Raw genomic sequence first — 11,656 nt, forward strand, 5'->3', positions numbered from 1 at the left:
TGAGGCCTGGTAATGATGTGACTGGCTCACGTACGGTGCATAGAACGGCAGGAGCCGGCACATATGGAGACTTCCCTTGGGGGACGAAGCATTACGGACCAGAGCATCCTGGCTCAGGGTAAGAGCACGACTCGGCGTCAAGGCTACCGGAATCCCCAGGTATGATGCGGAATGCGGTAAGATGCTGAACGCTGATTCCATTCCTGACTCCTGGCACCGACAGGGTAGACCGAGAGATGCCGACCTGGCGCGTATGAGGGGCGCAGCACGGCGCAGAAGGCCAGCAGCCGGGGGCTTGGCATGGTTGATGCAGCGTATGGCTGGAGTAGAACTGGCTCCGGTCCGACAGCGTAGACCGGGAGAGGCCGACCTGGCGCGTATGAGAGGTGCAGAAGGCCACAGCCGGGGGCTTGGCATGGTGATGCAGCATATGGCTGGAGTGGAACTGGTTCCGGTCCGACAGCTTAGACCGGGAGAGGCCATCCTGGCGCGTATGAGAGGCGCAGAAGGCCAGCAGCCGGGGGCTTGGCATGGTGGGCCTGAGTCTCAGATGGACGATGAAAGCCGAGGCAGATTGACTCCCCCCTCGGCTGATAATGACGGCATGAGGCAGGGGCCAGGTGAGGCCATCCGTGCTCACGGATGCAGCACGATACGGCTGGAATGTAACAAGCGCGCATTTGCGCAGAGGGTCTGCAGTTAAAAGCCTTGTATGGCCACGGATAAAAGTGGTAAACGGGAAAGCGAACCACGTCTCAGAATGCCTCGTATGGCGGTGCAAGGTACACCCACATGAAGTGGTGGAGGTGCTACCACAGAGCAGCAGAAAGAGTGGACGCTCTAGACAGAATGGTTCCCCGGAAAGAGGTGGTACACGGTGAAGCAGACCACATCTTAGGCTGCGTTTCCACAGCCGGTACCATGTGTTAATCATCAAGGAGATGCGGGGCTGCTCTCGTTAGGTGGCTGCTGAGCACCCAATTGCAAGCCGAGGGTCTAGCTATACTGAGCTTCCCCTTCAGGGAACAGGGTGAGGTTAGTGCACTTTTTTATTTTTTTTCACACATCAACCAGACTATGGATTTTCAGATGGGAGATCATCTGAAAATCCCTAGTCTGGTTGATGTGTGAAAAAAAATAAAAAAGTGCACTAACCTCACCCTGTTCCCTGAAGGGGAAGCTCAGTATAGCTAGACCCTCGGCTTGCAATTGGTGGCTACAGCACCCGGCAGGGGTCAGTGAAGCAGTGTGCAGGAGTTCACTCACTCTTCCTCCTGCTCTCCGAGGGTCGGCAGCCATTCCAGTCCGAGTGTGACTGCTCTCGTTAGATGGCAGCAGCTAAGTAGGTGGAAGCCAGGCAAGTACAAGAATGGAATACCAGTCATAGATCCTGGTAAACAGCAGCATACTGGTAGCAGTCCTAAGGGCACACACAATTTCATGTGCTGAGAGCCTTATGGGGGACTTCAGCAGCGCATTGTATCTGTGAAGATTACCAGCTGCAGTTCGTTAATTGGCTCCTTCGGGTGAGGTCACTCTGACAATTGAGATGTACCATTGAGTGGAGGTTATCTGGAACTCTGAGGGGTGCCCCCTTGAATGTAACTGTGGGCCTGGTCTCTTGTTTAGCACCTTCAAGCGGGGACATAAGTCTATCTGTACCCCATGGGGCCTATGTATATCATATGGTATAATAGAGTCTGGATGTATCGTATTACGTCATAGCGCCTCTATGAATCGTACTGCATCGTAGAATACTTTATGGTAATTCATAGTACTTCAAGGTACTTCATGGTGCTTCATAGTACGAAAGATATGCAGTGAAAGGTGGACACCACTGTATAAATTACCAAATACTACGGCCCGGTGCAAACATGCACCAAAGATGAATAAAAAAAAAAGAAAAAGCGCAAATAGTGATGCACACGCAGCCAATGATATTATTCATGGTACGTCATATTTGCTTCGTGGTACTTCATGATATTTTATAGTACTTCATAGTACTTCTGGTTGCATCATAATGCATCATAGTGTGCCATAGCTCATCAGATTGCTTCATGGTACTTCATGATAGGTCATAGTACATCATTGTATGTCATAGTACCTTGTGGTACTTCTTGTTTCACCATAGTACATAATAGTATGTCATAGCGCATAATATTGCTGCATGGTACGCCATAGTATGTCATAGGACTTCATTGTGCTTCTTGTTGCATCATAGTAAGTTATAGTACTTCATATTGCTTCAGGGTACTTCATCATATTTAGTATTGCATCATAGTACTTCAGATGGCATAATAGTACTGAATAGTGCTGCATCGTGCATCTTTTTTGTTTCATAATACATATTGCTTCATGGTACTTCATAGTACTACGTCATACTTAGTATTGCTCCATAGTACTTCAGATTGCATCATAGTACTTCATAGTGCTTCATATTACTTCATGGTACTTTTATAGTACCTTCACAGTACTTCATAGTGCTTCATATTGCATCACAGTACTTCATAGTGCTTCATGGTACTTCATGGTACTTCATAGTGCTTCATGGTACCTCATGGTACTTCACATTGCTTCAGAGTACTTCATGGTGCTTCATGGTACCTCATGTTACTTAGTGCTTCATGGTACTTCATAGGGCCTCATATCACTTCAGGATGCTTCATGGTTTGATATGGTACCTTCATAGTATGAGGAGGAATACGGTCAAGAACTGTGATATCTACCGCAGAGAGAATCCTGCAGAGAGCCAAAACACACCTGTTGTTCCTATTAACCCGTTTTTGTCAGGGTAATAAACAACTTCAGAGCCTGTTCCTGGTTGCGCTCCATATCAGAGGAGTGGAAAATTCCGGAGCACATCACCTCAGCCACCCTACCCGGCATCAAGGGGGATGGGTGCTCAGCCAGGGCATCTTCAGGATGATAGCGACTATATGGGGCATGCCGGAGATAGATCTGTTCGCTACAATAGACGGGTCGAAAGGTTCGCTCCACTGTACAGGGCAAGACACTTCGGATGTACTCGACGCCCTTCTAAACCCTTGGACGGTTCACCAGACCCTCCAATGTTATGGTCGCCAGCTGTTACCAGGATGATGAGGTAATAAGGAGCCAGAGTCATCTTAATAGCCGGTGGGGCCAAAAAGCCGTGGGTTTCATGGCTGAGAGCCATGTCATGGGTTCTCCCTCTGGATCGGGACCTGCGCTCACAAGGACCCTGTTACACCCTCAAGTCAAAGGTCTACGCCTCACGGCATGTACTTTGAGGGGCAGTTACTGAAGCTAAGCAGATGACTTAATTGGCACCCTCTTGCAGGAAAAACTTTAAACGTTCCATTCAGCAGACCTATCCGGGGAGGGTCTTTATCCTTGCCATACTAGAGTTCCAGCAGGAAGGGCGTGAGTTCGGACTTGCAGGTAACACCCTAAAATTCCAAGTTTCTGCTCTGGAGGCCAAGTATAATTATAACGTGCGGGCAACGAAGGGGTGGCTCGATCTTTCTCTGCTTGCCTGCAAGCAAACCCGGTTCACATTCTTCAAAGACCGCCTTGGGGACCTTAGCTTAGTCCTAGATGCTTTCACACAGGGACCATTCGGGCCCATACACTTGACCTCAATAAAGTGCGTTTCATTGAAAGCCGCCTTATTGGTAGCTCTAGTATCGGCAAGGAGGATGCATGATCTCCAGGCCCTGTCAATAGATCCTCCTTCCTGACAATATTTCAGGGCAGAATAGTGTCAAAGACGGACCCGTCCTACCTCCCTAGAATGGCTGCTAAATTCCATAGATCCAAAAAATCTACCTTCCCTCTTTTTTATGATAGCCCGGCAACACCAGAGAAGGAAAGATAGCATGGCCTAGACGTAAAGGGGGGGCCATCTTAGTCTATATAGGTAACTCTAGGCCTTGGAGGCAGAGCAGGGCTCTTTTTGTCTCTCTTTCCAGGGTAACAAGAAGTGTGGATCAGAAACGCATTGGCATATTCGGCAAAAAAAGGAGAAGGCCCGCCACAGGGCGTGAGGGCACATTCTGCAGGAGCCATATCTTCTTCCTGGGCCGAAAGGACGGATGTCCCAATTGAGCTAATATGTAAGGCCGCAACCTGGTCTTCTCCTTCTGCCTTTTATAATCACTACAGGCTAGATTTGTCGTCTTCCGATGACTTGGCCTTTGGTAGATCTGTCCTTAACACGGTGGGCCCTCCCAGGTGATTATCTCTGAAAATCTCTCAGTGGGTGCTGTCGTGGTGAAGAGAATAAACCGGATTACTTACCGGTAATACTCTTTTGTAGAGCCACGACAGCACCCGCTCACTTCCCTCCCTTGATATATCTACACGTGGTTCACTCTGATGGGTGAAGGATAGAAGCTGTATATAAATGTGAAATGTAGCAAAAAATGTGTGTGTGTATGTGTATATATATATATGTGTGTGTGTGTGTGTGTGTGTGTGTATATCTAATATATAAAGCTCAATTGTGTGTATGGGTGTATGTCCGAGATTGGCATCCGCACCGTCGCAGCTACAGCCACAAAATTTGGCACAGTCACACATCTGGACTCAGAGTGTCCTAGGCTATGTTGTGAGGCGAAATTTTAACCCCGCGCGTTCCAATTCACCAAACAATTTTGCCCCTATCTACATAATCAGGTGATGCTGATGTCATCATAGGTTGCAAGCCCCGCCGCTCATTATGATGTCATAATGGTTGACTATGGGATGGAGGATATGTATGACGGGTATATGGGCACTGGACTATGGGATGGAGGATATGGATGACGGGTATATGGGCACGGGACTATGGGATGGTGGATAAGTATGATGGGTATATGGGCATGGGACTATGGGATCGAGGATATGTATGATGGGTATATGGGCATGGGACTATGAGATGAAGGATGTGTGATTGGTATATGTGCACTCGACTATGGGATGGCGAATATGTATGATGGATATATGGGCATGGGACTATGGGTTGGAGGAAGTGTGATGGTGTATGGGCATGGGACTATGGGATGGAGGATGTGATGGGTATATGGGCACTCGACACTAGGATGGAGGATATGTATGATTGGTATATGGGCACGGGCCTATGGGATATATTATATACATTAGAATCGCTTACTGAGCAAATTGACTAAAGCTTGTGTGGCGGTTCCACTTGTTCTCTGTAATCCAACTGAGGGAGCGAGGGGGACCGCCCCTTTTTATCTCTCTGTAGGTTTCCTGTTCCTAGGGGCGGATCCCCTCTCTCAGTGGGTGCTGTCGTGGCTCTACAAAAGAGTATTACCGGTAAGTAATCCGTTTTTTTTTTTCCTGACTGACTTGGAAAACTACTGCTTTTTTAAAAAAAAAAAAACAACTGCAGCATGTTGTTTCAGCATTTTTGCAGCATTTTTCACTCGTAGAAGGCAATTGGAAAGTGCAAAACAAGCAGCAAAAAACATACTATCATTTATTTGCTGCATTTTTAGTGAAAAGCAGTATGTGAAACCCAATTATTTATGTGATTTTATCAAGTTTACACCAAAATGTCTTCTCAAAATGTTTCCCCATCTGAGAATGGCAGTCAGGATTAGTGCAGACTAATTAAATTAGTGATATGTTTAAAAGTAAACATTGCTTGATCATCTCAATGCCCTTGACCTTTGTGTACAAGTAAGTAAACATTGCCTGACCAATGTGAGAAATTGAACAATGCCTGACCAACTCAGTGTTGCTGACCTACGGAATGCACTGCCAATGTCTTAGGTTAACTATTCCAGACCAATTCAGCTCCCCTCACTGTTTATACATTAGCAATTGTTCATATTTCATGAACTCATTAACTTTTTTGTTCAGAATAGTCACTTTTTTTCAGACATAGAACTCTTTTTCACTGGGGCGGAGCTAGCCGGCAATGTGAAAGGAAGCAGGACCCAGGAGCTCCAGTCAATTTATTTATCCATTATCCGGAGCCCTGAGGGGTCTGGACGGTGTCACGGTGCCGCCTGTCAGGTTGGTACCGGCGCCACCTGTCATGCCGGGTCCCACTTTTCCTGCTCCCTGGGTCTCCCCCCTCACCGTTACAGCCGCCGCGCGGCACCCCCGGTCTCCTGCCCTGCACAAGGCTTCCTCCTCTGCTCCTGTCCCGGGCATGCGCCTTAGGCCACGGGCGCGTGCTCTTCCCCTCAGTTAACCCCTGCTGCACCTGCCCTGTGGAGTGATTACCAATCAAGCTCCAGCACAGGGTATATCAGGCGGCTCCTCCCTCATGGAGGCACCTGATTATCGTGTGCCTTGCGTACGGTACTCTGTCCCCGTCTGATCACTCCTGTCTCCAGTCGTTCCCGACTCCGGTCACTCCTGACTCCGGTCGCTCCTGACCCTTTGCCTTGTTTGTCTCAGCTGTCGTGGTATTCGACTCCTTCGGGCCTGCTCCTAACGGTCCCTGTATAGGGGTTGGCACCACCTGGCCAGCTCGCCCCAGGGATCCTGGTACCGTGACCCAGACGGTCCATTCTTGCTACACTTGACAGTATAATCAGGCCATGGTCCCCGCTGGTGCTTGGCAGCCACCCAAAAAGAACTACTCTTTTTGCGGGAGAACCAAACCCGGATTATGGCTTTTATGAAGTCCGTGGACACTTGGTTATCCACCATTCAAACCTCCGATCCAGGTAGCACCCCTCTGCTGGCGGGACTCCAACAGGAGCTCGCGCAGCAGCTGGATACCCAGTCCCATATTCTAAATTACATGGCGTCTGTTGACCGTTTGCTGTCCCTGCAGTCGTCCGCAGCGGCCTCTGCCCCGCTCCGTGTCCCTGCACCTCACCCACCGCCACGTTTGGGGAAGCCTCCTAGGTATAGCGGGGATCCCAAATTGTGCCGGGGGTTTCTTAACCAGTGCCGCCTACATTTCGAGTTGCTGCCCCAGCAATACCCGTCTGATAGGGCTAAGGTGGCATTTATCGTGTCCCATCTCGAGGGGAGGCTTTGGCATGGGTGAACCCCCTGTGGGAGCGGGATGATCCGCTGGTATCCAGCCTACAAGACTTCCTGGATACTTTCCGCCGGGTCTTTGACGAGCCCGGGTGTCTGGCCTCCACCACGGAGTCCCTTTTCAATCTCCGACAGGGAACTCTTACCGTGGGCAGTACGCTATTCGCTTCCGGACACTGGCCTCTGAGCTGGGGTGGAATAAGGAGGTGTTGGTAGGGGCCTTATGGAGGGGGCTTTCAGGGGAAAATCAAGGATGAGCTTGCTGGTTGGGACACCACCACCTCTTTAGAGGACCTTATATCCCTGGCTACTCGTATTGACTTACGGTTCCAGGAACACTCCCACAAGACAGTCAGGGAGAGAGGCCCGTCTAGGTTCAACCCAGCCCTCGTTCGTCCAAACCTGCCAGTAGTTCTGCCCCGGAGCCTAAGCAGGTGGATCGCGTTAAGCTATCGGAGCTGCGGCGCAGGGAAAGATTAGAGCAAGGATTATGCCTCTTTGTGGAACCAACCACTTTCTGCGTTTCTGTCTGGAGAGGCCGGGAATCTCTTCCGCCTAGGCCAGGTAAGAGAGGCCTCCCTAGGTGACTCTGTTCCCTCTCTACCCCTTACTATCTCAGCTTTAATTCTCCTAGGTCGGGAGCGTAGATCTATGGAGGCGTATGTGGACTCGGGTGCGGCGGGCAACTTCATTCGGATGGAAGAGGTGGACAAGTTTCGGATTCCTGTCGTCACCCTTGAAGATCTGCATGTGATCACCTCGGTGGATGGCAAGCCGTTACCTGTAACCGTCACCACGGTCACTCTCGAGCTGACTATGTCATCGCGCCCTCCGCTGAATGTCACAGCCAGAGGACCTGGGAGACAGCGATGGAACGGAGACTGGGACTGGTAAATATTGCTCTGCTCCCCATCCTCCCCCGTCATACATATCCCCCTCCTGGCGCACGGTCGCTTCAGCCCCTGCTTCCCGCACGATCTCGGCGTCCCAGCTGTTCCTGCATTCAGCGGTCACGTGGTACCGCTCATTAAATATGTGCATATTCATGAGTTTAATGTGCGGTACCACGTGACCGCTGAATGCAGGAACAGCTGGGACACTGAGATCATGGGGGAAGCAGGGGCTGAGGAGACTGTGCCAGGAGGGGGTGAATATGGTCTCTGACACCCCCACTCCCCTTCCGACCCCCGTATATGACTCGCGTATAAGCCGAGAGGGGGACTTTCAGCCCAAAAAATGGACTGAAAATCTTTGCTTACACACGAGTATATATGGTACTTTATCTAGAATTTATATATAATCAGCGCACATGTCCTCCACAGTCTTTGGGTAACATGTGTTCATACTTTACCATATGTCTGGTGTATATATAGTGATTTCCAGCTACCAGAAAAATCCCCTAAAAGCATATTTATTGGTTCATTAGTAAGGTTTAAACAATTATGGATCCAAATGATGCACCCTGATTGTTCCTTAGCTGTGGCACTACCAGACCGCGGAGGTTGGCACCCTAGAGATAAGAGAGCATGGCGGTGATGGTTGTGTGATTGAGCGCTGTGTAACATTATACTGAATGATGATTTCAGCAGTTGTTATTGGTCATCCAACCAAAGTTATACTGGCATTTGAAAGAAATTAGATTTTCTGTACAACATATGCAATACACCTTGCTGCACTTGTATATAATAATTTCTCATAATTTTTCATTTCCATTTTTTTCAGGCTGAATTCTTACTTCAAGTTTCTTATTGTCAGAGATCCCTTTGAGAGAATAATTTCTGCATATAAAGATAAGTTTGTACGCAATCCCCGTTTTGATTGCTCCAGTCATTATCCGCAAGTACCGGAAGTATCGCACAGAATCTCGGGGTGGACTGCAATTTCAAGACTTTGTGCGATACCTCGGTGACCCAAACCACAAGTTTCTAGATCTCCAGTTTGGGGACCATATAATCCACTGGGTAACTTATGTGGAACTTTGTGCCCCTTGTGAAATAAATTACAATGTCGTAGGGCACCATGAGACTCTGGAGGAGGATGCTCCTTACATCTTAAGAGAAGCGGGAATCGATAGACTAGTGTCTTACCCCTCTATACCGCCAGGATTCACAAAATACAACCAATCAAAAGTGGAATATTACTTTTCCAAAGTAGCCAAGAGGGACATCAAACGTCTTTATGAAAGATTTGAAGGATACTTCAAGCTTTTTGGATATAAAGAACCAACCTTTTTGTTTAATTAATATGGCGCTACATTTGTTGGATTCATGATCATTCTGCAACTGTAACTGAAGACACTACTGAAGTTTTATTTGATCACGTAAGGAGAGTATACAGTGGGTGGGTTGTTCCTGACATTATCAAATTTGCACTTAACCCACATAACGCTGTATCTAATGCACTACTGTATTATATTTTGTCTGGTGGGGATTGACCTCTCTAGTAATAATGGTGGTTGGGATTGGAAATCCAATGTGAATAAGAAGCATTTTTGTTTACAGCTTAAACATATTAGCAATATACGGTACACTGTAGAACATGCAGCGCCGCAGCAATGCATTCAAGTGTTGCAATATTTTGTCTTATTTTTTTTTTTATTCCAGTGCAATGTCATTCTGAAAGAGCCACTAACATAAGGATAGAATGGAGTAGGATGCACTTTACTAATGTTTCTCTATTTCTTTGTGAAATGACTGAACTACATGGAGCCTACTAGTGATGCCATAACCATGGGCAAGAGCAGACAGATTTCAACTTGTAACTCTTCCAGGAAGCTTCTTCTCTTGTAGCAGAACTTTAGATAAAGGTATTGCTTATTTCTAGGAGTATAGGGTGGATGAACAAAGTTGTTTTGTCAAATTGGAGAAAATAATTCAATATTAAAGCACACTTCTGTCATTGTGACAGGTAAGATTACACTACTATGATTTTGCAAAACTCACTGACACTTTGGTTTACAGCTGCAAAATTTCAGTATCTCTGAAATGAGGCTGTGACTGATAAATTACCAATATCAGATTGGTGGAGGTGCAACATCCAGTATGTTCATCAATCAGCGGTTATGAGTTTCAGCTCTAGCTCCTATTAAAGTAATGGCGCTGATTTGCAATACCAAGCACTTGTCACAAAATACTGTGACTGAGCTGCAGAGTTTCGCTCCATACACCGTTTACATCTGGGAGCAGCTGATTGTTAGGGGTGGTGTGTGTAGGACCACCACCAATCTGGTATCGATGACCTATCCTAAGGAATGGTCATCAATAAAATAGTATTTACTACTTACTATTAAAATTTACTATTTTTGCAACATTTTAACACTTTTCCCCGTAAAAGGACATTGTATTCACATCTTGGGAAGGAATCTTCATATGTGCAGGGGTCTCGGGGGCTGCGCTCGCTTGCTGCATGTGACATACAGGCTATAGTAAATAGCCAGCGTCTGTTTCTAATAGCAGGGGATAGCACTGAGCTCCTACTCCAGCTGTTAACCATTTAAATGCAGGTGTTAGGCTGGTTTCATACTTGCGTTTTTTGCGCTGTTTTTTATCGCAAAAAAGCATGCGTTTTTTTTCCCCTATCTTTTACATGGGTGCGCATAGGTGCGCATACACATTCGTTTGTACGCGTTTGTATGCGCATGCGTTTTTTTGTAGTGTGCCCTCAGGCGCACAAAATGCATCCTGTTGCATTTTTTGTGCATCCGACTTGCCCCCCAAAAAACGCATGCGCACGCAATGCGTTTTTTTTACAGCAAAACACCCATTGTAGTCTATGGGTGCGCATACGTGCGCATTGTAATGCGCACGTATGCGCAAAAAAAGCATGCTTTTTTTTAAAAAAAACGCACCAAAACCCGCAAAAAAAGCACACAAACGCATGATTTGTTTTTCATGCGTTTGTGTGCGCAAAAAACGCACCGCAAAAAAAGCAAGTGTGAAAGTAGCCTTAATCTCTTTGATGGATTGTACGCTTCTTTGCGCACATACCTGCTCCCATCAGCCCCATTGGTGCGATCGCAGAGGACCGACTGGTTACCATCACATCTGGGAGCCTGCTGAAGAACGCCATCGCTGCCAGCTCAATCCTTCTGTGAAGCTTAGCCACAGCCTGTCCTCCATCGGAGACTGAGATTTTCACTGTGTGCTGCAATACTTTGTTATTGTATATAGAATGTGATCAAGCAATTGCGGCTTGAAGTCCTCTATGAATGCTGAAAAATAATGTAAAAAGATTTAAGTTTTTACAAATGAAAAAAATACGTAAGTTCAATTTGCCCACGTTTTCTCCAGTTCACAAATAAAGTAAAAAAGAAATATATTTGGTATTGCCATCTTTTTTCATTAAAGTCCAATCTATTGAAATACAAAATTGATTAACCCTATCGGTAAACGCCGTGTAGAGAAAAAAAATAAATAAATAAAAAGTAAAAAAAAAAGATCCGTTCACCACACAAAAAAACAATCCTTCAAGCTGTGTGCCCACAATGCGATTTTTAAGCGTTTTTGCCGCGATTTTCGGCACGAAAACGTTTAAAAATCATGTACAGAACGACCCCCATGCATTCCTATGGCATTCCACACATGCTGTGCTAATGCTGCGCTTTTTTCCGCGGCGGAATCGCATCGCGGAAAAAATCGCAGCATGATCATTCTTTAGTGCGGAATCGCAA

At 46.9% G+C, this 11,656-nt stretch overlaps 1 pseudogene; it reads left to right on the forward strand.

Moving 5' to 3' along the window:
- Positions 1-181: 181 nt before the first annotated feature.
- Positions 182-11,304, forward strand: LOC141101478 (carbohydrate sulfotransferase 10-like; annotated as a pseudogene).
- Positions 11,305-11,656: the final 352 nt, after the last annotated feature.

This window comes from Dendrobates tinctorius, unplaced genomic scaffold (assembly GCF_039654945.1).
Source record: "Dendrobates tinctorius isolate UK_male_01 unplaced genomic scaffold, ASM3965494v1 ptg000117l, whole genome shotgun sequence".
Lineage (NCBI taxonomy): Eukaryota > Metazoa > Chordata > Amphibia > Anura > Dendrobatidae > Dendrobates > Dendrobates tinctorius.